We start from the raw sequence: 13,508 nt of genomic DNA, 5'->3' as shown, positions 1-13,508 counted from the left end.
TAAAAACAAACCTTGTAGAATGAATGCTATTCCCAAGGAGAGAAAGAGCCAGCAATGCAGGAGTAGGTTCAGGTTTCCACCCACTGAATTAAAAAGTCCATAGAAATGACAGGAATTGGGAATGTTGGAAAAGAGAAGTCACCAGGCAATTCCCTGACTGCTTCCCTGTAAAGTATCCACTTTCTGTCTGGAAGATGCAGTAGATTGAATTTCTTAGGCAGTGGAGAGCAGGGGGAAGACAGAATAAAAGATGAAGAAATTAAGAATTTAGACCGTAAGGCTAAAGGAATATGATGCTATCTGCTGCTTCTCACAGCATATGTGCACAAGGTCAAATTCTGAAGCAAAGTGTGTGCTAATGGGTGTGTCTGCCTATACATATATAAAGCCAGGTCTACCTCATATAGATGTGCTATTTACTTCATTTTGAGCACTAAGGTGCATACTGTGCATCACCATCACTCATGTCCTGCAAATATGCTATTCCAAGAAAAAAGACATTGTGGAATTTTCTTGGCCTTTGCTTCAGGAAGGGAGCATCACATTTACAGCAGAAAGTTTCAAGTGGCAGCTACAAGAGTTCAGTGTCCAACGGGCTTCTGTACCAGAAGCAGCAATTCCCTAACCCATGGTCTGAAACAGCCATTGCTTGAAGGAACAGAGCTGGTTCTTACACTGATTTTAAACACTACCACTTATCATTTCATATCTTGGCACTAACAGGCCCTTTTGGTGAAATGTTTTTTCTTGTTTGTTTCTCTTGGTTTCTTGCCCTACATTGCAAAGTTTGGAATCAGTTATTAGAGAAATAAGGAATGCTGTATAAAAATAATGGGAAAACACTTTCAATTTCTTGTAATGATCATGAGAGCAGTAAGGTAAGGCAGCTTTACTGCATTTAATGATGCTACTACTCATGCCCAACTGTATCACCTAATGACCCTTTGTACTAGCAGGAGAAAGGTGAGCACTTTCAGAGGAGAATTTATCCTACACTAGGGTAGAAAACATCATTCTCAGGAAGTGTTTATATCTCTGTGTAAATCAGTTTAAACAAGCTACTGGCTTGAGGGCTGCTGTAATTAGATAAAGCGAGTGTCATACTATTTTTACACTCCTCAAATGAACCATGCTTTGCAGGAAAACCGCAACCACAGCTGCTTGGAGCACTGAGACAACCTCAGATCATGGTTACAAGCACTGATCATCTTAGACTATGCAAAAAGTAATTTCTCAAGTGACAGTAAATTCATTTTAAATAAATATTCAGTGAGTTATAGAATCTAGCAAGTATCGAATAAAAAAACCTCGTAAAACATGCTTGTAAAATGCTTGTTATTTTTTATGGTTCATCCAATCCTCTATAAGCTATTAAAAATGTCTTCTAATTTAAAGTGCATGCAGTCTCCACCTGGTGATCCATGCTTCTGAAGATTCATATGAGGGATTACTCAAAGTATGACCACTTCCACCGTAGCTAAAACAATTTGGTGCAGCAACATTATCTGGCATTGCTTTCATCATCAATTCCTTAGGAAAATACTCATCTAACACAAGATACGGTGAGGCACAGCTGAAGCGTACACACGTTCTATGGACAGATGTTCCCCATAGGAGCACAGACCCTGAGAGGCTGTGTTAGCAGGCATCACTTCTGCTATTTCATGAGAAAGTGAGGAATAACTTTCTATCTAGATGCTTTGGAAATGTGCCTGACTGAGACTCAAGAAGACCAACCAACGTCCCAGCAGAGAAAAAAATTAAATGAGAACAGATGGACTAATTCAGCATTTTCAAGCAGTGAAATCCAAACGTGAAAGAAACCTGGCCGACTACAGATGACGAGGCCTGTCTCAGTTCAGTGTTCAAGCAGTAACAGCAGGCTCTTGATTTTTTGTTTTTATTTTCCTCCATCAAATTAATCTTCTTGAGGAGGCTGGCATTTCAGTGGGTTTGAAGCTTCCCCCTCTAGGGGCTTCAGATTCAAATCAAAATTCTATGTACCGCTCACTAGACTTGTTGCTCTCAGTCTGTTCAAGGAAATTCAAGCAATGCACACAGTTTGTTATTTACATGTGCCAATATTATCTGCTGGGAAAAGGTCAGGGTAGAAGAAAAAGTTTTCATAGGTCAGCCTTGAAGTGCCCTTCCAGAGGTGTACAGATACTCAAGCAGCTCTTCAACACTGCTAGCTTCAAGCACCAGCTGATTATCCACTATTTAATGAATGCTGCATTTGGATCTTAACTAAACTTAAATAAAAATAAAACCAAGAAGAAAAAATAGCCACCAAACTCAATTTCACTTGCCAAAGACCCCCACCATGTAAATATAATCTATTTGTAGTCCAGCAATACGTACAAGATGATGTTCTCTTGCAATACTGGGCAACTTCAACATTCAGACCAGTGTGTTTTATAGCTGGAAAGAGAAAACATCAAGGAAATCTGAAGCATCTTGCAATTCCTACATTAGAGGAGTAAATATGTTTTAAAAAAAAACCAACACATACTTTCAAGTGTTTTGAATTGTAGAAGTTTGGAACTTCTTATTTAAAATTGCAGTAGGTTTTCTGAGAGAACACGCAGCTTTAGTCATCCTCACATAGCAACCTTTCTGTTAACTTCTTGGTTCCCTTCAAAATGCAAAGCACCGCATGTTTTGAGATGGAACCTTTCTTTTCTTTTGCTGTCAATGCTGTTAATAAACTAAAACTAAGTTATTTCCATGTGAGGCTTTTTGATCAAAGCCAGGTAGGCAATGTAGGAAAAGGTAGGCAGAACAGATAGCAGCACTTTAAGTATGTGTCAGAACTTTATATGTCTGACTTATTTAAGATATCTTACATTTAGATCCATTTTCAAGGCAACCGATATAAAGGAAAATAAAGCACACGGATATGCTCTTTATATGAGCAATCTTCAAACTCCTGTCACTCTGCTCTTCCTATTGTAAACTACCCTAAGTTACTAGAGCCTATGCTATTGCATTTTGCCTGCAGGGCAAGCTCCTTCCTCTGATATATCTTGCAGCAGAGAAGGATTCCCTCAAGCAGGGAGACAACTTTTCTCTAGAGAAGCTGCACATTGGCTCTGTGGTCAATTCTGTCATATTCTTAGAGTTCAGCAGTACCGCAGACTTTTGGAATTCCAATTCTGCCTAAATTAGGAAGAGAAAAAGCTCTGCAGAAGCATTACTGGGATTTGCTTCTTCCCCTGCCAAATTGGCTATTTCCACCCACGACTCACACAAGAAAACTGCGTCTGCTGACAAAAGTTCTATTTATCTTTAATAAAAAAATTAATAATTAGAGAAGGAAAATAGGAAAAAAAATAATCCCTTTCTTTGTTGGAGCTCTTCATTATGTTTGCTTATGTTAATTTTGATTATACAGCAATGACTGTAGTTGCAAGATAAATTTGCTTTGCAGGCAGACTAGTAAATACAATTATAAAGCTCTACAGAAAGGGGAGAACTACATCTGTCTTAAAGTAGGGTGGTTTCCTATGTTTTGTTTAGGCAGATGTCCTTAGCTTTCACTAGGATTCACCTCCACAAAAAAAACCCCAACACATCACTTGAGATAGCAAATCACTCACTGAATTTAATTGAACACTGGTACATTTCCGTTGCAGTCATCAATGTATTTCTTTAGAAACACAAGGGAAAAAGAAACCTGTAGGAAAATCATATCTGTATTGACATTTCTCTTCAAATGAACTGAAGAGGAAGCAGTTGCCAGTTTTCTCATGCTTTTCATTATTCTACTGTTTTCTGTCCCTTATCTTACAACTTAAAGAACTCCTGAATACTAAAAAAAAAAAAAAAGGAGGAAAAAAGAGGAGATACAGTTTCCTTTGCATGTGAACTGAGTAATTTATGCCAGAGTTGTCATTAACTTATGATTAGGTAACTGAGAGGTTAAAAGACTAATACAAGTGACAGAAAAGAATGTTCACTGTCAAGTGGTACAGTTCAGAAAAGAAACAACTGAGTCAAACTCCCAGGCCATCTACTTTGGTGTAAAGGATATTTTGCTAGGATAAAATAGAGTCATTTTATAACACAGGGTTGGGCTGCAAACTGTTACCTGTTCTTAATCTCCATGTTATAGTAACATAAACCATTAATTATTGATTTTGAACCATTTGTCAGTATTGGTGAGATAAGCTTACCTGACTGTTTGGGGTTTGAAGCGCAGGTGGGCAGAATTTTGTCATGAGATTATTTGAATCATTCAAGAATGCAATCAATGCTTCCATTCAAATGCAAAAGGGGAAGAGAAGAAATCTTGTTTTCCTGACTCAAGGGAAAAATGCTTAAAGTGATAAGCAAAACCAAAATTTGAAATATTGGATTCATTATTAGTTTTAAATGGAAATATGTTACAATTCTAAGTAAGTTTTTCACCTCGTTAAAGAAAAGCTGAAAAAGCCAGGTCAGATAAAAGAAATACTATGCATTAGTCTGCGAACAAAAAAAGAACAAAACGTATAGCAAGAACCATTTTGACTTTTCCCAAACTGTTTTTAATCTTTCTTCCTTCCCTAAAATGAACAGGCCAGCAGAATAACAATTACATTCACTAAAGGCATTGTTGTCACAGGGTTAGTCACTTAGTTTTGAATCAAAATACCCTGATTGTTAGTTTGCTTTGTTCCAGTCACTGGTACCTTTCAGTGGGCTGTACAAAAAGAAGCTCCTGCTGGCTGGAACATGCCGGCTACATCCCCTCAGATATTTACATTTTCATTAAGAACATATTATATCAGCATTACTGTAGATACGTTTTCAACTGTAAGACTAGCAAAGTGGTTAGTGATAAATCAGTAGAGCAATAAAACACAAGGAAGATAAAATTGGAAGGCTCGCAAATAGTAGATTACAATCAGTAACAGCACAATCAAACATCACTGTGTTCCTGATTTCAAGCAGCCCTATTCTAGCTGTGCTCATTACTCACTATTCATCAGTGGTTCCCTACTTTCACTGAAGATTTTCAGGACTGACATTCTTACGCTGTTATTTATAATATCAATAAGAAGTATGAGGAAGAACTGTTTTCACTTATGCTGTGTGCTGAGCACTGTTAGACCAAAATCCATTTAGATGATGCATTTCTTCCTGGAAATTATCTTGTTAACATATCGTCGAAATTAGAAACACAAAAGAGTTTTCAGAATTCTACTGTTTTTCATTATTGAATCTGTTGTTTACTGATTGTTTACGTCATGATCATCAATCTCCAGCACTGATTCCAAGGTACACTTCACCACTCCTACACTTATGTGAACCATAATGGTAGAAACCACCTACAAGAGAGCTTTGGTTCAGACTCATGAAGAGCACCCAAGCTCAGGAAGAAAAGTCACAATTCAATCGAGGTGCCTAGTAGTTAAGTACAAAGCACAGGGAAACTTTAATGACTAAAATAAGATCGTTAAGTTAAAATCAAATTATTAAGTCAATGCTTTATAGGAAGAAGTTACAAGTATCTGATGAGTCATCTAATAAAAAAAAAATATGATGTGGTATCACCACAACAAGGCAGAGTCAAAACATCAGTCCACAGAACGGCGATGTGAATTTCCCATCAAATAAGAAGTTCAAGACACAATCCTCAGCAGGTAAAGGTATATACACTGTCTTTTGGGAAAGGGGTGATCCTTCTAGACTTCTCAGAACAAGGACAACTATCAACTCTGGATGCTACATAGTAACACTGAATGAGTTGAAGGCTCTGACTTCCAGGCTACAGAGAGATTCTTTTGCAATACGATTACACCAGGCACCATACTGGTTGGAAGACTGCATAGCACATTGCCAACCTTGGCTGGACTGTTCTACTACTTTTACACTATAGGCCAGTTATCACAGAATCACCAAGGCTGGGAAAGACCTCTAAGATCATCCAGTGCAAGTGCCCACCTATCACCGTGTCCCTCAGTACATCTAAATGTTTCTTAACACTTCCAGGGACAGGGACTTCACCAACTCCCTGGCCAGCCAGTTCCAGCACCTGACCACTCTCTCAGACAAGTATTTCCTTATGTCCAACTCGAATCTCCCCTGGTGCAACCTAAGACCCTTCACTCTATCCCTATCAATAGTTGCATGAGAGAAGAGGCCAATTTCCACCTCACCACAGTCTCCCTTCAGATATTTGTAGAAAGTGGTAAGGTCTCCCCTGAGCCTTCTCTTCTCTAAACCAGCACCTTCCATTTGTTCAGGCCAATGAAAGTTGAGCTGCATGGTCAGTTTTCTTAGCAACATCACCATCAATGCTGCTATGAAGTAGTGGGCTAGCCCCGCTGATACAGATTTTAATGCCATGCAGAGCATGGCATGCAGGCTCTTGTGCATGGCTAACAGTGGTGACTACATTGTATTGATAAAAAAAGTGGTTTTAGTTGAGAATTTGCTCTATCAAGTAGGGTTATTGTGCTCTTTGCATCTGTTTTAATTTCAATGGAAATAAACAGGAGGGGTTATTTTTGCAGCAACCTACATAGACACAGGCTGGGATGTAGATAGAAGGCCTTAGAGAATACATATTTTAAGCTTATCTTTCCAGATGAAGCTCCAATATCCTTTTCACCCTTCCTTCTTAAAGTTAGGCACTGGCTTAAATGCATTTCTGGATCAAGAATTGATGGAACAAATGACTCATTTAACTCAAGGGAGTCCATAGTAGATTCAGAATTGAAAACTACTTTCATAAGTTGTTGGACTGTGAATCAGTGCAAATTTATCTTTTCCCTGTGCGACAGGGAAGCACTTGATGCTTATCTGATTTAACACCAGACATGCTAAATACTGTATCTAAAACAGAACATTTAAATGGTGGATGAGGAAGAAAAAATAGAGAAAAGGGCTATGAGAAAGAAGAATTAGGGATGACATTTTATGTCTTTTAAAAGCCTGACCTTTTGAAAATATCACTGTGTACATTTTAAATATTAATAAAGGCACTAGCTGTTAGAAGGCACAGGGCTGTTGTTGCGAGGTGACCTTTTATTGAAGTAAAAGAAAATTGACAGTTTTATTAGCCATAGAATACTGCAAATAGAAGCTACAGGGGGAGAAAAAGCAAGTAAAAAAGCTGTCATTCTAATTAGCTACATTCTGTAAATTAATCTGAGGATGTGGTCATGTCTAAATATTGCTGTAGGTCCCCCTTTATCTCAGCCCAGACATTCCAAACAGCTTCAGAGTGAGACAGAACACCATTTCCCAGATCATTTATTAAAAGATACACTGTTACCAGTGAGAAGAACAAGAATACTGGGACAAAAAACAATGAGATTTTCTTGACTCAGTATCTGACACCTTTTGTGCGCTCCCACAGGCAACCTCCTTACACCAAAAATTCTCAGGAATGATCAACATCAAAAAAGACCTTTCTTGAAATGACTTAGATTTACTCAGACTAGAACTTTGGTGTTACACCACTAAGAAAGAAAGCACTCCTTCACATGCTCATCCCAAACCACTTGTTTTTCAATAGAACCAAAACAGAATAGTTGACTTGTATTCATATTTGCTGGTGATAATCATGAGGGTTCTGCTGTCTGTGATCCAAGGCCAGTTGATAAAGCACAGCTGTGTAACCTTGATTGAAACTTGAGAAAATTATTAAGTTGTGAAAATGAGATGTGAAAAACAAACGGAGACGGTCACCCAGGATAAGAAAGGTAAAATTGTAGGCAAGTGTGGGATTCTTGAGATAGAACACTTAGCAGCTCAAGGACTTGAGAGAAAAAAGCCATCAACATGAAAATGTATAAAGGCCTGCAGCAAAGAAACAAAACAGGACTTGTAAGTTAACAACACTTCACCAAGGATCTCTGTTCGAAAGAGAGGATGTTCTAACAGAGGCACTTCCCCATCCGATAACAACCTACCCATCTCCTTTTATCTATCAGCCTTACAACCTCCAGCGTTGCTTCCAGGCAGAGGTAACAAGTTTATGAAGGAGTTGATTCAGATTCTACAACCCCTGGTAGAAATGAAGAAGCAGAGAAGGAGAAAAAGAATCCTTCCTTATCCTTTAGATACCTTTTACTTACAGACAACGTGCTAAATAATATTTCTGTACTTCACTGCCATTTCCTTAACATGATAAGACATTTCATGCATTTCAGCTCCATTCAGTGTGTTTTTTTCATTATTTTATAGTGCAGACCATAGGAAAAGCTGTGTTTACAGATTAGATCTGGTACTGGAGTTATTAAAGGGCAAAATCTGCCCTCCCTTGAAAGAGGGACAGATGTCACTGTCTGCATAAATGTGGCATTTCAGCAATGGATTTAGAGTTGATGTGCCCCCACATAAAGCCAGCTCTTGAACACTGTTCCACCACTAAGGCTATAAGAAGAGATGAGTTGTGTGGATGAATAGGGAGCTATTCTTGAGGCTCCGGCAGAAAAAGAGAATCTACGTCCTGTGGAAGAAGGGAAGGGCAACTCAGAAAGAGTACAGAGAAGTTGTTAAATGTGTAGAGAGAAAATCAGAAAGGCAAAAGCCCAGCTTGAACTCAATCTGGCCACTGGAGCCAAAAGGAACAAGAAGCTCTTTTACAAATACATCAACAGAAAGAGAAGGACTACGGAGAATCTCCATTCTTTACTGAATGAAGCTGGGAATGTGACCACTGAAGATAAGGAAAAGGCAGAGTTTCAGAATGCCTTCTTTATGTCTGTCTTTAAAGGCCAGACCAGTTATCCTCAGGGTACTCCCACTCTCTGACCTGGTAGTCTCGGCTGGGCAGCAGACTGAACTCCCCATAATTCAGGAGGACACAGAAGCCTACTGCTCCAGCTGGACTGCCACAAGTCCATGGGGCCGGATGAGATGCACCTGAGAGTGCTGAGGGAACTGGTGGAGGTGATAGCTGAGCTGCTTCCCATCATTTATCAGTGCTCCTTGTTGACTGGTGAGGTCCCATCTACAAGAAAGATTGTAAGGAGGACCTAGGGAACTACAGGCCTGTTAGTCTGACCTTGGTGCCAGGGAAGGTTATGGAGCAGTATGGAGCAGACTGTCATGAGGAAGATCACGCAGCATTTGTGGGACAACTGGGAGATCAGGCCTAGCCAAAAATAAATAAATAAATAAAATTGATGATTTTCTGAAGTATAATTAATTTTCTATTCTCAGGTTTGGGTTTGTTTTTTTTTAGATTTTATTTCATTCCTTGGCAGGATAGAACATCAGGCTATATTTGTTCAGAGAAGCAGGCAGGAAGGAAAAGCTAAGCCTCAAATAAATATTTCTTCTGTAAGCCACAGTTTAATCAGTTAATTCATGTAGGGATGTGAACGTGAGATTAAGTACAAGCTAAAAATATGACCAGGAAACCACATGTATATCAAGTGGGAGGGAAAAGACAGAGAAACAGTTGTAAGCGGATTTATAAATGTTACCTGAAAAATAATCCAGGTCAGCTCTGTGTATTCATCTATTTTGAAATGTCCAAAGTATTTTAGACATAAGAAAAACATAGAAACAGTGAAAGTGCACACATTTATCCTCTTAGTATTTAGTTAGAATTAAAAGGTACCTATTTTCATCCTTCCTCTTTTGTCTCTGTACTGACAGAGTTTAGGGTGGCTTGAGGGTACTATTACTTTACAATAAAGTGCAACAGCCACAAAAGGCAGGTACATCACTGATGAAGCTGAGGACACAACTAGCACATGTGAAGGATAAAAGACTTGGCAACCACCACTGAAACACCGCACACAAAAGGTCATACCCCTTTTTGGTGTATGCTTAAACAGGAATTAACGATTACCTACTGATGTCAATGGAAGTAGTTCTCTGACCTCAGTAGATTTTAGGCTAGACATATGCTCCACATGTACCAATTAACTATCCAGAATCTAAAGGTTATAAGCATTTCCCTTTCTTTTTTTTCCTTTCTTTCTTGGAGAAGGGGATGGAGGAAGGGGGGAAGAATCTATCATAGTACTTAGATATCTCACATAAAACAAAAACTTTTTATTATTAAAAGAGAGTAATTGCCAGTTAGTAGTTAATATGTCATTCCGCGGTGGAATAACTAAACTGCTGCTGAACGAGATCTTTGTCCTTCCTCAATGTAGAATAGTAAATGTTCAAAAGCTACCAGATTCACAAAGCTGCACCATGAATGACAGAGTTATTTAGGGATGTAAGGAAAAAAAAGCAGACTAAAAAGCAAACTGCTAGAGAACAATTTATGGTAACAGGAATGAAACCTTCACAAAAAGAAGTTGCTATAGCAAGTTTCCTTGACTAGCTTCTGTAACCTCAAAAAGACAGATGTAAACCTTAGAGGTCCTGGAGACGCTCAGTAGGCTGGGGAACATTCTTTCACAAAAGGGATTAAGTTTATTTCATACAAAACAACAAGGCACAATCATTCCAGTAAGATTCTCTTGGTCTGTCAGTAACTAATACTGATTACTTCAAGCTGCATACAGAGAATCATCTCTTCTGAGCATCTTCCATACCAATCTATATAGTTATATTTAAGTAACAGCAATACATAAACTGATGGTCTTTAATGCTGCCCCTTCCCTTATTATCAGGAAAATTACTGATTTTTAAGGCTTTCTGGCCAGGGAGACGCAGAAAACAATTAGAGGACAGAAGTTTAATGGGGAAATAAATTCCTCTTTACTATCAAGAAATATTTCACTTCTCTCCCATCTGTGTAGCTGTTCTGAAGCTGAAAAGCGGGTTTCTGCTGAAATACAGCCTGAGGAAGTACAGCCTTCTCATTACCTATGGAAAGTGAAGTTACACTCCAGGGAAATGGCTAGAGATTACAGCTTTTTGACCAAACTGAAGACATGAATCATTTAACTGATATGAAGCATTCAACAGATACCCTACTGGAATAAGAAAGCATTATATCCAGCCCATGATATGCTATCTTTTAATGGACTCTTGCCCAGAAAAACACTTCCAGTGAATCTGCTCACACATGAGCTACAACCCTGCACTAGTCCTACACACCACTAAACCTCCAAGATTATCACAAGCAAGAAAACATCACCTCCAGTATGCTCAGCAACCAGCCAGGATGATAATCCAACCAAAATATCAATTTCAGTAAGTTTGAATATACAACATTTATCAATTATAGGATATCTGATGTGTGTCAAGAGAAAAATATACGCATCCTAATGGTACAACAACAGAAAGAGCACAATTACCTAATAAAACAAGCACGTCCTTTTGGCAATTAGTAACACCTGTGTCAGTAACTCAGCATGACAAGGGTGAAGAAGGAAAACAACTCTCTGGGTAAAGAAAATTCCTAATTTCTTAAAATTGGAAATAATCATCTTTTTACCTTGAACTGCAAAGTATTCTGGAACAGATTGTCCAAGGAGGTTGTGGATGCCACCATCCCTGGAGGCATTCAAGGCCAGGCTGGACGTGGCTCTGGGCAGCCTGGTCTGATGGCTGGTGACCCTGCACATAGCAGGGAGGTTGAAACTGATGATTACTGTGGTCCTTTTCAACCCAGGCCATTCTATGATTTTAGTCACCTGATAAAATATAAGAGGAAAAAGAAAATTAATCCAGCTAATCAGAAAGAGGCAAGCCTGGAAACAAAAGAGAAGGATAAGTATTTTTTATTAGCTTCTGAGGATTTGCATAGATAGTTAATATTTATAGAGCTTGTTGCATTTGGAGTGAATCTGAAGGTGTTTAAGGCATAATTTGAAGATGCCAGAAATATACAAGCCAACATTTTGTAGTCAGCACTGACATTTTAATCAAGAGTCAGTTCTGAATTAGCACATTTCCTAGGGATGTTTCCTACCTCAACCAGAACATGGCGCACACAGCACGTTCTTGTACCAGAGATGAATGGCAAAAGACTTCCTAAGCATATGGTAGGCTGGTTTGGCTCCATGACAAATGAACTGTATGTTATCTGCTAAATGCAAGAATGGAGAAGAAACAGAGAGAAGATGCTCTAGCTGCTGGCTCAAGAATTTAATGGGCAGATGTTACCAGTCAAAGGTGGTAGGTTTTTTTTTGTTGTTGCTGTTTTTGTTGCTTTTTAGTAGTTATGCAGTTCTGCACATTATGAATATGAGATTTAAGCTCCCCAGTGCTTTTAGTCATAATGAAAGTCCTCAGCATTAACAGCTTATCCCCTCCTACTATAGGAGTCTCCATTGTGGTTAACCAGTTCCACAATGCCCAGCAGAACTACCAAATAACTCATTTCCTGGCTAGATGAGATTCCTTTCATTTTCTACAGTCATTTTATGGAGCAATGCTACTTTAAAAGGTAACTGCTTAAATCATGACTCGCTTTGATTTAGTGCAATAAAGATAGTTCGGTAACATGGACTGCAAATTTTCCATATCATTGAGGCAATGAGAACCTGCAGCCATTTCTCTTCATTTTTCCTTAAGATAACAATGGCATACTTCAGCTAGGACTGTAATTTAAGGTTCTTTTTATACACCCTAGCAAACAGGCTGAACTGTCCTCTTAAAGTAGTAGTTTCTCACCCTGACAATACTGGGAACTAATTCTCATATTTTTAAGTTACACAAGTATCTGAAACTTTACCTCTGAGAAGAAAATACTACTTTCCTATCTTTGAGGATATTACCTTAGAAATTACAAAGATTGAAGTCACCGTGATCTTACAGGAACAACAATGATGGTAAAACAAGCTCTGGAAATACTATTCAGCATCATCTAAATCTACACAATGTGTGCACAGCCATGGGCTTAACTGCAGATCAAAAGCTGTTAAACATATGAATTTCACCTAAGGAGTGATTTCAGTCTCTTTATAAATAGACACTGCATTTACACATTTTTACACCCAATCTATTAAGGTATCTTGACAGCTGTAGATTCAAGTATTACAATCCTGGGCTTGTCTACTTGGCGAGGAACATAGCTCAACTGGACAGAGCTCAAAGGGGAGTCAGGAAAATAATCAGAGACCTAAAAAACACAAGCTACAGAACTGGATTTGATGAACATGAAGAAAAACAATAAAGCAGGAGAAGATAGCAATACCCTTCAAATAAAGAACTGCCAAATGAATGAGACCAGAATGGTGGATCAGAGAAGGAGGAAACTTGAATTACAGCAGAAAAGATATAACAAAGTTTTGGAAAGACTTCAAGACTGCCAGTGTTAAGGACAGGGAAGCACCATGAGCTCCTTGGATGTCGCTTCCCTTTCTGAAGGTCAAGACGCACATCCCCCCTACTAACTTACTCAGAAACTCTTTTGTACTTCCACTACTCAAACACCATAGGAATATATTAATGTGACAGATGAAAACAAAGATAAAAAATGTAAGCCTTCCATGTCCAGTATGTATCCTGAAAAATCATTTTTGAAAGTAAGCAACTATTTCAAATAAAGTTAGAATAAGCAGCATCCCATAGTTGGAAACCTTTTGAAGATAGCTGGAGGTTCCCGTCACTTTCCTTTATTAAAGAAAAGATTAAATAAGGTGTGAAACACAAAC

General features: G+C 38.6%; 1 protein-coding gene across 1 annotated transcript in view; it reads right to left on the bottom strand.

The window, feature by feature from the left end:
- SPTLC3 (serine palmitoyltransferase long chain base subunit 3) overlaps nt 1–11,358 on the bottom strand; it is a 140,379-nt gene extending 129,021 nt beyond the window's left edge. Inside the window, exon 1 of the mRNA XM_072333431.1 lies at nt 11,345–11,358. The gene's annotated coding sequence lies outside the window, so the exon portion shown is untranslated. The remainder of the gene's footprint in view (nt 1–11,344) is intronic.
- Nucleotides 11,359–13,508: the final 2,150 nt, after the last annotated feature.

This window comes from Excalfactoria chinensis, chromosome 3 (assembly GCF_039878825.1).
Source record: "Excalfactoria chinensis isolate bCotChi1 chromosome 3, bCotChi1.hap2, whole genome shotgun sequence".
NCBI classification, from domain to species: domain Eukaryota; kingdom Metazoa; phylum Chordata; class Aves; order Galliformes; family Phasianidae; genus Excalfactoria; species Excalfactoria chinensis.
The sequence above is the reverse complement of the archived record's forward strand: the minus strand, read 5'-3'. Positions and strand labels throughout refer to the sequence as shown.